Source organism: Sus scrofa, chromosome 2 (genome assembly GCF_054392235.1).
Source record: "Sus scrofa isolate SSC_HxYL_T2T_F1_AM1 chromosome 2, Sscrofa_HxYL_maternal_Yorkshire_Landrace_v2.0, whole genome shotgun sequence".
In the NCBI taxonomy this organism is placed as follows: Eukaryota; Metazoa; Chordata; class Mammalia; order Artiodactyla; family Suidae; genus Sus; species Sus scrofa.
The window spans coordinates 103,086,725-103,102,684 of NC_139384.1; the positions used below are offsets into that span (position 1 = coordinate 103,086,725).

Below are 15,960 nucleotides of genomic sequence, written 5' to 3' on the forward strand. Positions count from 1 at the left end.
AAATAGAAACAAAAATGAACCAATGGGACTTGATCAAACTTGCAAACTTTTCCAAAGCAAAGGAAACCTTTAAAAAAAAAGAGACAGAGACAACCTATAGAATAGGAGAAAATATTTAAATATACAAACAATTCATACAGCTCAAGAGCAAAAACAAAAAACCACCCAATTGAAAAATGGGCAAAAGATCTAAATAGACATTTCTGCAAAGACGACAATACGGATGGCCAACACATGAAAACATGCTTGACATCACTAATTATTAGAGAAATGCAAATCAAAACTACAATGAGGTACCAATGCACATTGATCAGAATGACTGTCATTAATAAGTCTACAAGTAGCAAATGCTGGAGAGGGTGTGGACAAAAGGGAACCCTCCTACACTGTCAGTGTGTATGTAAATCGGTATAACCACTATAGAAAACAGTATGGAAGTACCTCAGAAAACTAAATTCAGAACTACAGTAGGACGCAACAATCCTACTCCTTTTGTCCCACTCCAGCCAAAACTTTCATTGAAAAAGATATATGCATCCCTGTGTTCATTGCAGCACTATTCATGTTAGCCAAGGCATAGAAACAACTTAAATGTCTATCAAAGGATGAGTAAATTAAGAAGATGTGGTATGTATACACAATGGAATACTACTCAGCCATTAAAAGGAACAAAATAATGCCATTTGCAGCAACATGGATGGAACTAGTGACTCTCATACTAAGTGAAGTAAGTCAGAAAGAAATACAAATACCATATGATATTAATTGTATTTAGAATCTAAAATATGGTTCAAATGAAACCATCTACAGAATAGTAACAAACTCATGGACATAGAGAACAAACGTGTGGTTGCCAAGAGGGAGTGGTGGGGAGTGGGATGGACTGGGAGTTTGGGGTTACCAGATGCAAACTATTGTATTCGGAATGGATAAGCAATGAGGTCCTGATGTATACCACAGAGAACTATATCAAATCACTTGTGATAGAATATGATGGAAGATAATATGAGAAAAATAATGTATATATATGTATAACTAGGTCACTTTGCTGTACCACAAAAATTATCAGAACATTGTAAATCAAGTATAATAAAAAACAAAGTGTTTCACTCTCCAGTAATGTCTTAAGCATTTTATTACATTGGAATGCAATTAATATCAGTATTTTTTCCTTGTTAGCAATTTAGTTTGCTTTAAAAATTGTTTCAAGATATTTATTTATCTATTTATTGTCTTTTTAGGGCATGTGGAGGTTCCCAGGCTAGGGGTCAAATTGGAGCTACAGCTGCCAGCCTACACCTCAGCCACAGCAACACCAGATCCAAACCATGTCTGTGACCTACACCACAGTTCATGGAAACGCCTGATCCTTAACCCACTGACTAAGGCCAGGGATGGAACCCGTATCCTCATGGATGCTAGTCGGGTTTGTTAACCACTGAGCCGTGACAGGACTCTTTCAAGATATTTAAATAAAAGAAACTTTGAGGCATCTGTGTTTTAAAATTGTATTTTCAGGAATTTCATTTTGACATATTTAGGTCTTTATAACATATCTGTCAAACTTTAATTTACTGTGATGGTGTCAGGGTATATATACATATACACACACATATATACATATACACACACACACAACACACGTGCACACATATTTATATATATATATACACACATATATATTGCTATGATTCAGTATTTGGTAAGATGTTCTACATGTTAAAATCTTCCATGCTACAAAAACACAAAAGTTAGAACATAATAGTGGGTAAATACGACTTCAATTTTTTTCTAAAACGTTTATGCTTAAAAAAATAATTTTCATACCCTTGAAGGAACATGGAATAAAAGTTGGGTCAGATGTTCTATAATTAGTGATCCAATGGTTTTCAAACATTTTAGCCGTGTATTTCTTTCCAAAAAACTTAATAAAGTGAAGTTCCCATTGTGGCTCAGTGGTAAGGAAATTGAATAGTATCCATGAGGACGCGGCATCGATTGCTGGCCCTGCTCAGTGGGTTGCAGATCCGGCATTGTTGTGAACTGTGGTGTGGGTCGCAGACACAGCTCAGAGCTGGCATAGCTGTGGCTCTAGCGTAGGCCAGCAGCTGCAGCTGTGATTTGACCCCCTAGCCTGGGAGCTTCCATATGCCTTGGGTGGTGGCCCTAAGATAGATAGATAAAGCAGAGGTGGAACATAATTTTAATAGAATTGCCTTTTATGTTGTGTATGTGTGTTACCAAAAAGGCCTGCCAGTTGCTGACTGAAAGACTGGATAATTCAATTCCAAAAACTAAACTTCATTTTTAAAATAATGTAATTATTAGTTTACTAATGGAGTAGCTATGACAATTAAATGAGGTAGTACTTTGTGTAGATTTAAACACAGCTTTTATCATTCAGAAAGTGATAGCAGTAATTACAAATGAAATAGGCGAGTAGCTCTGGTGAAGCATAGGTTCGAGTAACTAAAGTCCTACTCTTTTAGCTTTATTCTTTTTTCCTTCTGGGCATCATTAGTGGTTCAGAGGAGGAATCTTAAATACTTTCTCCTCCTCATTCCCACATTAAATTGAAGATTTCTCTACAACCCAGAAAGCAGTGATTCACATATGTGGTAAGTATTTTTCTTATTATATGATAGATTCTTCTCTACTATCTCATTAAGACATAGAATCAAGATAATTTTCTTGAGCAGAAGTGCCCACACATTAGAGCGGCTTTAGAATTATAGTATAATGTGGAACTAACACTCAAAATGACCTCTGCTTCATACCTAATGGCTGATATTGGTGGGTGATATTTTAATTGTAACTCCTAGTAAGTACTAAGGGAGGGGAGGCATTTTCTATTGACTGGTCTCCATGGAGCATGAGGAAGTGTATGATTGTCTGCTCCCATTTTCTAATCTTAGGAGATAACCCAAGTGTCATGAGGGCAAGAAAGGAAACTTGCCTTTCGATACATGACAAGCTCCTGTGTCTTGTTTTCTGAAAATATTCTGCCTCATTATCTCAAAAACTAGCAACCAGAATAATTTCCAGGGTTAATATACCCACATATTAAGCACAGGGAAGGTTTTATGTGACAACCTGAGCATTAATCTAGGCATAAATGGTATATTGTACCTAGCATAGTAGAAGAAGTTGTAGGCTGGCAATTAGTACTCTGCCAGGAAATTATTCTGGATACAGCTTGACTGCCTCATGCATCTGTGGTCTACAGGTGAGTAAGAAAACCCTTTTTCTTAGGTGACAGGAGCAACTGAGTTATATGTTCCTCATATTCTAAAAAGGTTATTCTGTACTTAATCTCATCCTTTCTAGAAGCAAACATGCAGGATCCCTACCATGCCAGGATTCCTGAAACTCTCATCCAATTGTGGTACCAGGCTCAAACCCTGGCATTTGTAACCTATATCTATTTCATATGCAGCTATGAGAATATACTTCCTTCTGCTCCAGAGACCTGTGAAAGATATCTAGGTATTTCCCCTAGACCCCAACAGATAATTGAGAAACAGGAACAGAAAAAACTACATAGGGGTTCCCATTTGGGAAGGAAGGTGGAGAAAAGGATGCTTTAGTCACCGGCCCATGACAATTCAGATATCCAGTGAGACAAATGATACAAGAAAACTCCTTTTGGAAGGAGTGAATAACAGTGGTCATTTTTTGCAGTCTACCCTATTCTAAGAAGAGGGGACATTTTTTATTTAGGGTCTGGCTCTCATCCCTGGAAATCCACTTCCCCAGCCCATTGTTTTGCATGGCTTTCAGCTTTAACTTTTGATATTCTCTCACTTCCACCCTTCTTTGCCACTTCTGAAGATGGTATTAGAAAATATCTATTTTAAGATTTTTTTCCTAGTATAGTTCTTGCTCAAAGAAACCTAGGGGTCAAAGGTCTTTTCTCCTTTAACTGCCTCAGTCCCCTTTCATCCATGCAGGCAGTGGTTTTGCTAATATAATTCCCTTAAAAACTTACAATGAATTTTGTTGTATGAATTCTGTTCACCAAAAGCCATACCTTCAAATCTTTTCTACTTTGACTAATCAAAAGTCCTGTAAGGCTCTGTGAGACTCTTAGAAACACTTTTTTTTTTTTTCCCAGTTAAAAAGGTCTAATAGACATTATCTGAATTATTTCAAATGTCATTAAAAAGGAAAGGTGCCTTATAATCATACCCTTGATTTAGTTATTCCCCATATCTTATTTATTTTGAGAATATATTATCAGTTAAATAAACTGCTTAAGAAAAAAGAAAAAAAAAAAGGTTTTTATTTTCCGACCACCCAGCATCAAGCAAATTAGGCATTCCTGTTTCTAAGGTCTGGCTAGCCTTAGAAACAGGACATGAGTATCATATGCTCCAGCAGGAGAACTCTGGTCCTGTTCACATGGCAAAGTCACAGTTCTAAAAAGGAATAGAGGCAGCAAGGCCTCAGAGCTGGTACAGGGTCACCTCCACCACGTTCTAATGACCAGCTCAGATTCAAGAAAAAATAGCCTCTGCCTCCTTTTAGTAGGAGTGAATAACAGTGGTCATTTTTTGTAGTCTCCCCTAGGGATGATAGCATGAACTGTTGGTTGGATTTCATGGAGCATCAGGAACCTAGAAATTGATTCCTACCATTGTGTGTTCTTTGTGAGCATCCTATATACCATGAGAACCAAAAATAAACAGTGAGTGGACAAAGGGAAGTTTCTATTGCCATCATCTGTTAAGAATTCTCTCAAGTAAACTATACTTCAATAAAATTTTAAAAAATTCTCTCATTTTATCTCCTTTTATCTAAAAACCAAGATCAGGGAGTTCCCGTCATGGCACAGTGGTTAATGAATCTGACTAGGAACCATGAGGTTGCGGGTTCAGTCCCTGCCCTTGCTCAGTGGGTTAACGATCCGGCATTGCCGGGAGCTGTGGGGAAGGTTGCAGACGTGGCTCGGATCCAGCGTTGCTGTGGCTCTGGCATAGGCTGGCAGCTACAGCTCTGATTCAACCCCTAGCCTGGGAACCTCCACATGCCACGGGAGTGGCCCAAGAAATAGCAAAAAGACAAAAAAATAAAAATAAAAATAAAAATAAATAAATAAAAACCAAGATCATTTCCTTGGGGTACGGAACCAAGGGCAGAGCTTATATACCATCCTGGGCATTCGAAATGGTAAATGCAAAATATCATGCACAGCATAACTGTGAAAAACAGAACCTCACAAGACACTGATAACTATGACTTTTTGATTAATGGAGTCAAAAGTTTTCAGAGGAAAAATACAAAGATCTCTAAAGAAAGACAATAATCAAAATGGCTTCAGAGTTTTATATGTGAAGCACATCCTATTATGCTACACCTTCAAGAAACATTTTTAAGACAAAAGGGTAAAGTGCAGAGCGTTATGTAAAGTTAGTTACCATTTTGTTAAAAAATACATATTCACATACACATCTACATGTATGCAATAAGACAAAGGTGCATAGATTTACATACACATACACATATATGTACATTCTACACATAGGCAACTACTTGAATGTTTTTTAATTTTATAAGATCTCCTAGATAATTTTTAAAGTATTGGTAAAATTGGTAATCTCTGAGGAGAAATACAGAGACATGAAGACTGAGGATGGAAGAAGCACATATTTAAATATGAATTGTTTTATCCTCTTTGCTTTTGTACCACATAGATGCCAATTATTACATTCAGAATGGATAAACAATGAAGTCCTACTATATAGCACAGGGACTACATCCATTCTCTTGGGATAGAACATGATAGAAGATAATACGAGAAAAATAATATGTGTATATGTGTATATTTATATATGACTGGGTCTTTGCTGTACAACATGAATTGGCACAATATTGTAAATCAACTATACTTCAATATAAAAAATAAAATAAAATGGCAAACCTCAAAATTAATAAATACAAAACTAATTAACTTTCACTTAAATAATGAAATTATATAAAACTGCAACCCTATGGAAGAACTGAGGTTATCATGTGACTCCTTGCTCTGCTCTGCAGTTTGTGTCACGGCCTAATCTCAGCTCAATGATGTGACCTCTTTAGGAGCCTCAGTTTTCTTACCTGAGATTCAATAGTATTTTACCTAATAATATTTACAATTCATGTTTAATTTATATTAAAACATGAAATACTTGTATAATTTTCTGTTTTATGTAACACAACTTTTTGTTTTTTTGTGCAATTAAATAAACCTGAGAGCACCTAGAACAGTTTCTGACAATGACTGGACTACACAGATGGTTGTAGAGTGAATGACTGAATGGAAATCCTCTCAATTATTATTAGAAAAATGTGCCAGGAGTCTGACATTGTAGGTAGAGTTTGAAGCTGGTTAAGCTCTTAGTACAAGAGAGCTCTCATTAGAAGTGCATGATACTGAAGTGTTCACCTGGCTTGAACAGTCTGGAAACTAAGGTTCTCAGACTCAGACAGAAGATGTTATTGATGTGTCTCATCTACCCTCCCTCAGTGGCTGCAGTGATACACATTTAGTCCTGAACTTACTTGTGATTATTTTTATTATTATTCTTTGGCTACACCCATGGCATGAGGAAGTTCCTGGGCTAGGGATCGAACCAGCAGTACAGAAGCAACCACACTGGCTCCTTAATCTGCTGTGCCATAGCAGAACTGAACTTATTTGTGATTAGATCCTAGGCATCATTATTCTAATTATCATCTGTATCTCCAGAGAATAAGTGAAAAGTTGCCTTATAGTGTTATAATTTACAACCTGAAAATTTCAGATTCTGTAGAGAAAATCTACACCAATTTGTCAGAAGAAAATCTGATGTATTTGTTAGAGTTGGAAATCATTTTCTTTTATATTTATAATATATGTCTGTTTCTGATTCAATCTGAAAAAATATACCCCACCAGAACTTGACTATGAGGAGGTTTAAGTGACATGAACTATTTTTAGCTTATTAATGAAAAAAAAATATACTGTAAGAAATATATCAAAAGCCTAATTAAATGTTCATCTGTTCTGTAACTGCTTTTCAGTGGGTGATATTTGTGATGATTAATTTTTCATTTCATAGAACACATAACTTTGCAAAAAGTTCTGAAAGCTACATTCAAAAGTTATGATATGAGGGGAAATAATCTTAAAATTGAAAATATCATTAATTCTAAGGTTGAAAATTTTTGTATATTTGATCTTAAACTACCAAGCTTTTTAAATATATTTTAGTAGAGGAGAAATTTGTATTATAAAATTTCCTAGGCTAATACTAAAATAGAAGAACTAAAAATACATACGTATATTCATTCATTTACTCAGCAGCTATTTAGAGTTAAGTATAGGCACTATATTCAGTGTTTGGGATTTTTAAATATGGATTACACATTAATTTTTCTTGAGTCTTGATGACTTAATATATATGAACTAAAATGAATATAGGCAAGAGTTTAATTTTTTTATCATGCAAATCTAAACTGTATACCCAAGATAATTCAAGCAAAATTTGTTCAAGGGAAAAACTCCTAAACACGCATGACTGCAATATCCCTAACTAGACTGATAAAATTCAAATCCATCCCCTAGTCCATCTACTTTCCAGCAGGTCATTCGTTAAACCCTTCATTCCAGAATTGTTTTAGGCATGGGAGATCTAGCAGTGAACAAAACAGACAGACGTTTCCATCTTCATTGAATCTAATCTCCTATGGAGCCGCAAAGCATGGAATCAATAAAAGAATTAAATGAAGGCACAGGGCTTCCCTGGCTGGGTGAACTTGCATATTGCCCAGCACTGGAGAAAGATGAATAAATGGTCAGTGTGCTTTGCCAGCACGTGCTATCAAGAAGCTGGAAGTTATGATTAAGCCACTGCTATGATTAGGAAACAAAACCCTTCCCACTTCATACCCTTGCTGCATGACTCATTCTCAACTCTCTGATCAGCTGACTCTTCTGAATCACTTCATCTGAAGTAGTGCAGCTCAGCCCTACCGCTCATCGCCTGCTTTGCCCCACCCAGCGCTAAGCCCTCGTTTATGTCCTTCATAGAACTCTCACAGTCGATATTTATCTTGAATTCCTGGTTAATCTCCATCTCTCCCAGGAGAAGGCTGGTCTATGAGAGCAAGATATTTCTCTGTCCTGTTCACTGCTGCCAAATACAGTTCTTGGCATATAAAAGAGTCTCATGCCATACTCTTACATTTACAATGAATAAGGAATGAGTTCCTACTGTACAGCATGGGGAACTATATCCAATCTCTTGGGAGAGAGTTTAGATATAGTTGAAAGGAAGTATAAGAAAAACTATACACACACACACACACACGACTGATATGACTGGGTCACTATGCTGTATAGCAGAAATTGACACAACACTCACTGTAAGTCAACTATTCTCTAATAAAAATTAAAAAAAAAAGCAAAAAGAATCTCAGTAAACAATGAATGAACTGAGTTATGGAACTTTTAAGAGATAGAATAGAGAGTGAGAGGCCTGGAGGTTGTTGAGTGGAGAACACAGCTGATGTAGAATATGGAAGTCAGGTTAACACTAATGCATTGGAAAGGGAGATTATAATCTTTTGCATTTAACATAGAAAAATATTTTGAACCCATAATACTGTTTCTTCATGAGACTTAGCTTGATTATATAGCCTATACTTAACTTCTTTGAAATTTATGGCTCCACATAAAATTCCTTATCTTTAGCTAACCTAGATGAGGCTCTCTCAGAGTCAAATAATGTAACCAGTCTCCTGGCCATACCTTATTTGATTCATGACTTGCTCCCCTAGAGACTTGTGCTACAATATCTGTGATATAGGATAACTTTAAAAAAATCTTCTCCTCAGAGGGCTGACATACTTTTCTTAACAGTATTAAACCCGTAAGAAATGAAATTATTCTAGATTTCGTGAAAAGGTTTACCCTGGTATAGTAGTTCACAATCAATTCAGATGACAGTGATTATCTTGTATGTGATCAAGAGACATCAGAATATTTCCTGATAGTCATTTATATCACAATCATAAAACCACAATATCAAAGTTGGGTCTCAATCATCAGGAAAAGAAAGCAATTTAATGAAATGTAAAAAGCTTTTTAGCTACACTGAGCTCTACTGAGTTATTCTCATCTGACAGCCAGTTCCAGTTATGAGGCTTAACCTCTAAGGAATTTGAAAGTTTGTTATTTTAGAGATTACCTATCCTCTCTGTGGCTACACAGTGGCTGAAGATTGCTCCATTTTAGAGATAACAGGCTCTAATTTTATATTTAGGTACTTAAAATGGAATATTTTATCAAGTGCTCTACATTCTAATGGAACTTCTTAGCATCGACTGTACTGAGGGCTAAACATTCCACTCATGAAACACTGAAGGTATTTCTGGATTTACATAAACTTCAGGAAAATTTTCCATAAATTTATTTCTTTAGGACGTTTGGAGGATTTGTGAGACCTGTGACTTGCATATAATTTCAGAGATTAATTTTTATAAGCAAGGAGTGCAGGTAAATAACATTGTGTTAGTATTTTCATGGCTAAAACTTACAGACTTTGCATACATAACTGAAAAGAACACTTTTGAGTGAACAGTTTTGTATTTGCAGACCTGGTATAATGAGAAAATAAATGGTGAGCATGTTTTTAGACAGCTTGGTTCTAGTTAGGGCAGATATGGCAGCTGTAACTGGGTGAAATGAGACTTCTTTCTCAAAGAGGGGCTTGGTTCTCCAAGGCAGGGAGATCTTATCCCTTTGGCAGGAAAAGGAGCAATGTTCTCATCACCTCTCACACGAGTATACCAAACTTACAGGGCCTTCTCCCATGTCACTAAAGATGCCTCTTTTCTATTTCAGGTCTATTTTTTCACGTGGGTTCTGGATCCAATTCAGTCATGCCTTTTTAGAAACATTGAATTTGCAATATTTTTTTCTATAATTTTTCCTTTAAAAACTCTATCCTCATAGAATTAACTTATATTTTATCTTAAGAGAATTAAGTTAGTAACACTTCAAATTATTTTAGAAATACAAAAGGACTTACCCCTTAAGCATCAGCCTATAAATAACCAGATCTATCTTCTATCCTAAGAACAAATAAAACCTCTCCTGGCCCAGTAGTGTGCATATAGTATATGCTAGCACAAGTCGAATAACCAATTTACTGGGGAGCCAGGGAAAAGGAAGCTGATTTATAGCATTTTCCAAAGCCTTTGTTATAGACACTCTCAGCCTGGCTGATTTCAAGTTACCAGCATGATGTCACCAACGTGGAATTGGGAAGAAATTGTTATAAATAGTCTTTCCACAGTATGAACAGTAGATATAAATAATCTGAAGGGCACATGTTGAGGGAGAATGGTTGTGTGCTTCCCCCAAATTCATATACTGAAGTTCTAATCCCTGATGTAGCGGTAAAAGGAGGTAGGGTCTTTGGGAAGTAATTAGGTTTAGATGAGAAAATGAGGGTGGGACCCCTCGATGTGATTACTATCCTTTATGAGGAGATAGAGCGATGAGAGTGCTCTCTCTGCCATGTGAAGACACAGGAAAAAGGCAAACTCAAAAGAGGGCTCTCACCAGGAACCAAACAGGCTAGCACCTTGATGATGGACTTTCTAACCTTCAGAACTGCCAAAGGTAAATGCCTTTTTTGTTTCACCTCATTATTATTGAAAAAGATGCTTTCAGTGATTTCTATCTTTTTAAATTTATTGACTTTTTTATGGACTACCATGTGGTTTATCCTGGAGAATGTTCCATGTGCAATTGAGAAACATGTGTATTCTGCTTTTGTCATTTTTTGATAGATTATTTACATTTAATATGTTTCAGTATACAACATTATGATCACAAGAGCAATGATTTTTTTCTTGTGATTAGAAAATTTAAGATCTAAACTCTTAGCAGCTTTCCAATATGCAGTATTAAATGTGCTAGGGAATATTGAATATCTCTTGTTTAAGCCTCCCAGTCTATGGTATTTTGTTATAACATCCCAAGATGATTAAGACAGAATATATAACAGGAAACTGTTGTAAATATTGGGAATACATGTAGTTTATTATTGTATTTTTCTTCCTTTTCATTAACAGCTCCTTGAGATACCCATACATTCTGCCTAAGTGATCTTCCCCAGACCCACAGTTTCAAATCATCTTATGTAGAATTATGAGTCACAAATCTCTATCTCTAGTCTTTATTTCCAAACCCCATTCACCGCACACTCCACAGTCATGTGTGCAGCTGCCTACCTGACTTGTATATTTAACAGGCATCTGAAATTAATGTATTTGAAACAGAACTCTTATTTTTCCATAAAGAATTTTATTCCTTTAAGGACCTTATATCTTTTTAAATTAATGTTACTACATTGATCTAAGTTCCTTCAATTCTCTTTCCCTAACCTCCCAGATTCAAGTAGAGTAGATTTGCTTTTCAAAACATCCATTCACTTCTAATATTACCATCTTCATCCCACCTCTTGCTGGGGACTTACACATCCCTCTTTTCCTCCTGCCTCACCTCTTCTCCTTCTAAAATATGTTTTACAAACTTTAAAAAAAATGCAAAACAATATAATGTTTACATATTTATTAAGTGCCAGACATTGTTCCAAAGTACTTTAAATTTTAAACTCAGTGAACCTCACAGTGAACTTATGAGTTACAGTATTATTGCTATCATCAGTTAGAAGAGGAAATGAAAGGCCTAGATATTTAAAATTCATAGACACATGTCATACAGCTAAAAGTATTAATGAAAAATTGATAGAGGCCAGAATTCAACCCCAAATGTCTAGCACTTGAGCATGAGATGATAAGCAATATTTACCTGCCTTCATGAAAAATCAGACCATCTCTGTCCTGTAACAGTCAGCCCCTCATTCTCCACCCCCAACTCAAGTCCTCTTTTTTTTCCTTTTCATTAGATAAAATTCTTAACTCCTTATGCCTTCTTTCAATGTTCTAAATGATCTACCCACTGCTTATCTCTCTGTATTAATTTCCTAAGCCTTCAGTGACAAATTACCCCAAACTGCGTGTCTTCAAACAACAGATATTCATTCTCTAGCAATTATGGAAGGCAGATGTCCAAACTCAAGACGTTGGTAGGTCCACAATCCTATAAAAGCTCTAGAGGAAAAAAAGCCCTCTTTTTTCCAGTCTCTTTCAGCTCCTGGTAGATTTCAGGATTCCTTGGTTTCCTTAGCTTGTAGACACACTGCCCCTAGCCATTCTCTGCCTTTGTCTTTGTTTGTCATTTTAGGGCCACATCTGTGGCATATGGAGTTTCCCAGGCTAGGGGTCATATCAGAGCTGTAGCCGCTGGCCTCTACCACAGCCCAGCAACACCAGGTCCTTAACCAACTGAGCTAGGCCAGGGATCAAACCTGCATCCTCATGGATCCTCGTCAGATTTGTTTTCGCTGATCCAAGACGGGAACTCCTTTGCCTCTGTCTTTGTATTGCCTTCCCATCTTTCTCTTATGGAGATAATTATCATTGGATTTAGAGTCTACCCAGGCAGTACATGATAATCTCTTTCTAAGATTTATCCCTTGTATCTGCAAAGACCATTTTTCCCAGTCTGGTAACTTTCACAGGCTATAGGGCCTTGGACCTGGGCATACTTTCTTGGGGGCCACCATTTGACTTACTGCCCTTTCCAATCGTATACTGTACACTTAAATTTCTCCACTCTTGGGCTCCAGGTACACTGACTTTATTTCCAGTCTTAGGAAATAATTAGCTAATTCTACTTCAGAACTTTGCACTAGTTCTACTCTTTGCTTGAAATGATTTTTCACAGAAATTGAAAGACTGCTTGCTTCTCATTATTTGGATCCCAGATAAACTCTCACTCCCTCAGAGAGGGTTCTGTTCCCACCCAAATTGATGTAACCACTTTGTCATATTACTTTGTTTAAATTTCCACAAATCATTCGCCCTCATCTGATGTATTTGTTCGTTTATTTTTGCCTCACCTGCAGCATGTGGAAGCTCCCAGGCCAGGGATCGAATCCAAGCCATAGCAATGACCCCAGCTGCTGTAGTGGTAACATCAGATCTTCAACCCGCTACACCACAGGGGAACTCCTGCTTGCTAATTTTTAATTTGTTGGTTCATTCATTGACTAAAAAATAGTAACAGTAATAATAATTGTTCCCCACTCTAAAGAATAAAAGTTTAATACAAATTGTGATCTTGCTTGCCTTGCTTGCTTGGTGATTTCAGGGTATTCAAACCGTAAATTTTCAAAAAATTAGTAAGTAAATGACTATATTAATTAATGTTGTGTTTTATGCTGAAGGACAGAATTGTTCTCTTCCCATCAGAAGTAGAGTAATAGCATAATATCTAGATAATGTATTAATATCAGGTAGAAATTTGGTGAAGTTCCTTTCTAGATTTCTGAGAAGTAGTTTGAAAAACATTTTTCCTTTGTGACGGCACAGGTTACAAAGGAAATGATTAGCTCTCTGTGATAAACTATGTCCTGGAGGAGAAATGATTGAAAAGCTGAGTTTTAAAGATTTATTTTCCTCCTCTATTGTCCATCTTTCCCAGATTCACAAGGAAAATCAGAGGTAGTGAAATGGGATTTAATCATGAGAGCAGAGAAGAAATGTTTATGATCCAATTAAGTCATTACATAAACAATTAGTATGAATTAAATGTCTTTTTTTTTTACGTTTAAGAGTTCACAACTTCATTATCTTAGAGCCCCTCTCCCTAAACCTACTCTTCCATCTATTATTGCAAACCTGGGGCAGTTGCATGAAACTACTAAGTCAACCAAAAGCATACCCTCAATTTTTTCTTTTTTTTTTTCTTTTTTTTTTATGGATGAACCTTTGGCATATAGAAATTCCTGGGCTAGCAAGTCGAATTGGAGCCACAGCCATGGCCTGTGTCACAGCCACAGCAATGCTGTCTCTGAGCTGCACCTGCGACCTAGGCCACAGATTGCTGCAATCCCGGACCCTCAGGCCACTCAGTGAGGCCAGGAATCAAACTTGTACCCTCACAGAGACAACGTCGTGTTCTTAATCTGCTGAGCCACAACAGGACTATATTCCTTTTTGCAGCATCTAGGAGGAGGCTCTTCACGGAGTGAATGACTCCCAAAACAATGTGTAATTTTTTCCAAAGAGCGTATAAGGTAAGTAATTCATAAGTATGGGTGTTGACCTAAACAAATTACCAGTTTTCTGGGGAATCAGTATCCTCATTCACTCCAAAAAGGTCTAAACCAGAGATGACCAGGGTCAGGGTTAGGGCTGGGGTGGAGAGGGTTGCAGAAGCTGATAATTATAACCGCTAAAAATACTTTTTAAGGCTCTTAAGTCTGTATCTCATAAAATTGGTTGATCATTTTGCTGAGCAGATATGAAAAAACTATTGCAGCTTTCACAACTTTGGGTGCATGACTGTGGATACATACATATGTCTCCTCAAGATTTTTATGGAAACACTAAGCAGTGAATAATTAATAAGAGGAATATGAGACAATAGCCTTGGCAACCAAACTATGTTCTTTCTAAATTAAAAAAAAAAAAAAAAAAAAAGACACAAGCAGGAGGGAAGGACCACTGCAGAATTCCAGGAACTATCAGTGACTATGTCAAGAAATCATTAACCCATAATGATTATAGGTAAACACTGTTGGAATTCCCATCATGGCCCAGTGGTTAACAAATCCGACCAGGAACCATGAGGTTTCGGGTTCGATCCCTGGCCTCGCTCAGTGGGTTAAGGATCTGGCGTTGCCGTGAGCTGTGGTGTAGGTCACAGACGCAGCTCGGATATGGCATTGCTGTAGCTCTGGCATAGGCCGGCAGCTGTAGCTCTGATTAGACTCCTAGCCTGGGAACCTCCATATGCCACAGAAGCGATGCTAGAAAAAGGGCGAAAAGACCAAAAAAAAAAAAAAAAAAAAAAAAGACGACTTATTTCGGAATTGTTCAGGCATTCAGAAAATTAAAGAAAAAAGGTTTGCTCATTCTAAGAAAGCTATTAAGGAAAAAAATAATGAAACAGAAAATATATGACATTTTCTAAGAATATCTGTAAATTAGGTAATAAAACATAATGGTTAATATTCAAAGGAAAGTACTAAGTGGAAAATAGCAACCCTGAATCACACTGGACATGAATGGGGCAGGCACTTCTGAAGAGAAAACAGACATGAGTGGGCTCCCCATGAGCATATGGTGTTCAGTCCTGGCTGTGAAGGCACTTGTGGACTAGAGGTAGATGTTTTTGAAGCATATAAAGCACTAAATGCAGCAATTAGAGTGATAAGAAGCTATTGATACCAAAGCAGTCTACTTCAGACCACATTTTGACATCCTCTGCCTCAGAAAAAAAATCAGCCTTAAAAAACTGCTCTCTTAAAGCCTTTTCAGGCAATGAGAAGGCGATAGAAGGAGGTCAATTCAAGACAATTATAAACAAGCCTTGTAACATATGGTTAGAAAAGCTATAATGATGTAAATGTTGATCATCTTCATTTTCTAAGCAGATTTTATTAAAAATGACGAATATTGAGTATTTTGCTATCATTATAGTTTAAGGAAACTTGTCTCAAATGTTGTTCGTTATGATTTACTATAGCAACATTTAAAAAGTTACATCATTTTTTGGGCAATAATTCTTTTAAGTACAGTTGATCTTTGAACAATGCAGGGGTTAGGGGTGCTAACATTCCAGCAGCGAAAAACCCCCATAATCATCTAGCTGGTCCTGCATATATGAGGTTCCTCAGGATCAGTGGCTCTATATCCATGAGTTCAAGTAACTGCAGATCATGTAGTACCATGTATTTACTACAGGAAAAAATCCACATACAAGTAGACCCACAGAGTTCACAACTATGTTGTTCAACGGTCAACTATACAAAGCTTCTTTTGCTTCAAAACCCATCAAATAAATATGCTATAAAA

General features: G+C 36.7%; 1 long non-coding RNA gene across 2 annotated transcripts in view; it reads left to right on the forward strand.

Annotated features, from left to right (window-relative positions):
- LOC146405625 (uncharacterized) overlaps positions 1-15,960 on the forward strand; it is a 99,813-nt gene that overhangs the window by 65,714 nt on the left and 18,139 nt on the right. Inside the window, exons 4-5 of one of the 2 annotated variants that reach the window (XR_014838219.1) lie at positions 10,555-10,651; positions 14,104-14,177. This is a non-coding gene — a long non-coding RNA (uncharacterized LOC146405625). The remainder of the gene's footprint in view (positions 1-10,554; positions 10,652-14,103; positions 14,178-15,960) is intronic. The other variant, XR_014838220.1, reaches the window with a different exon arrangement.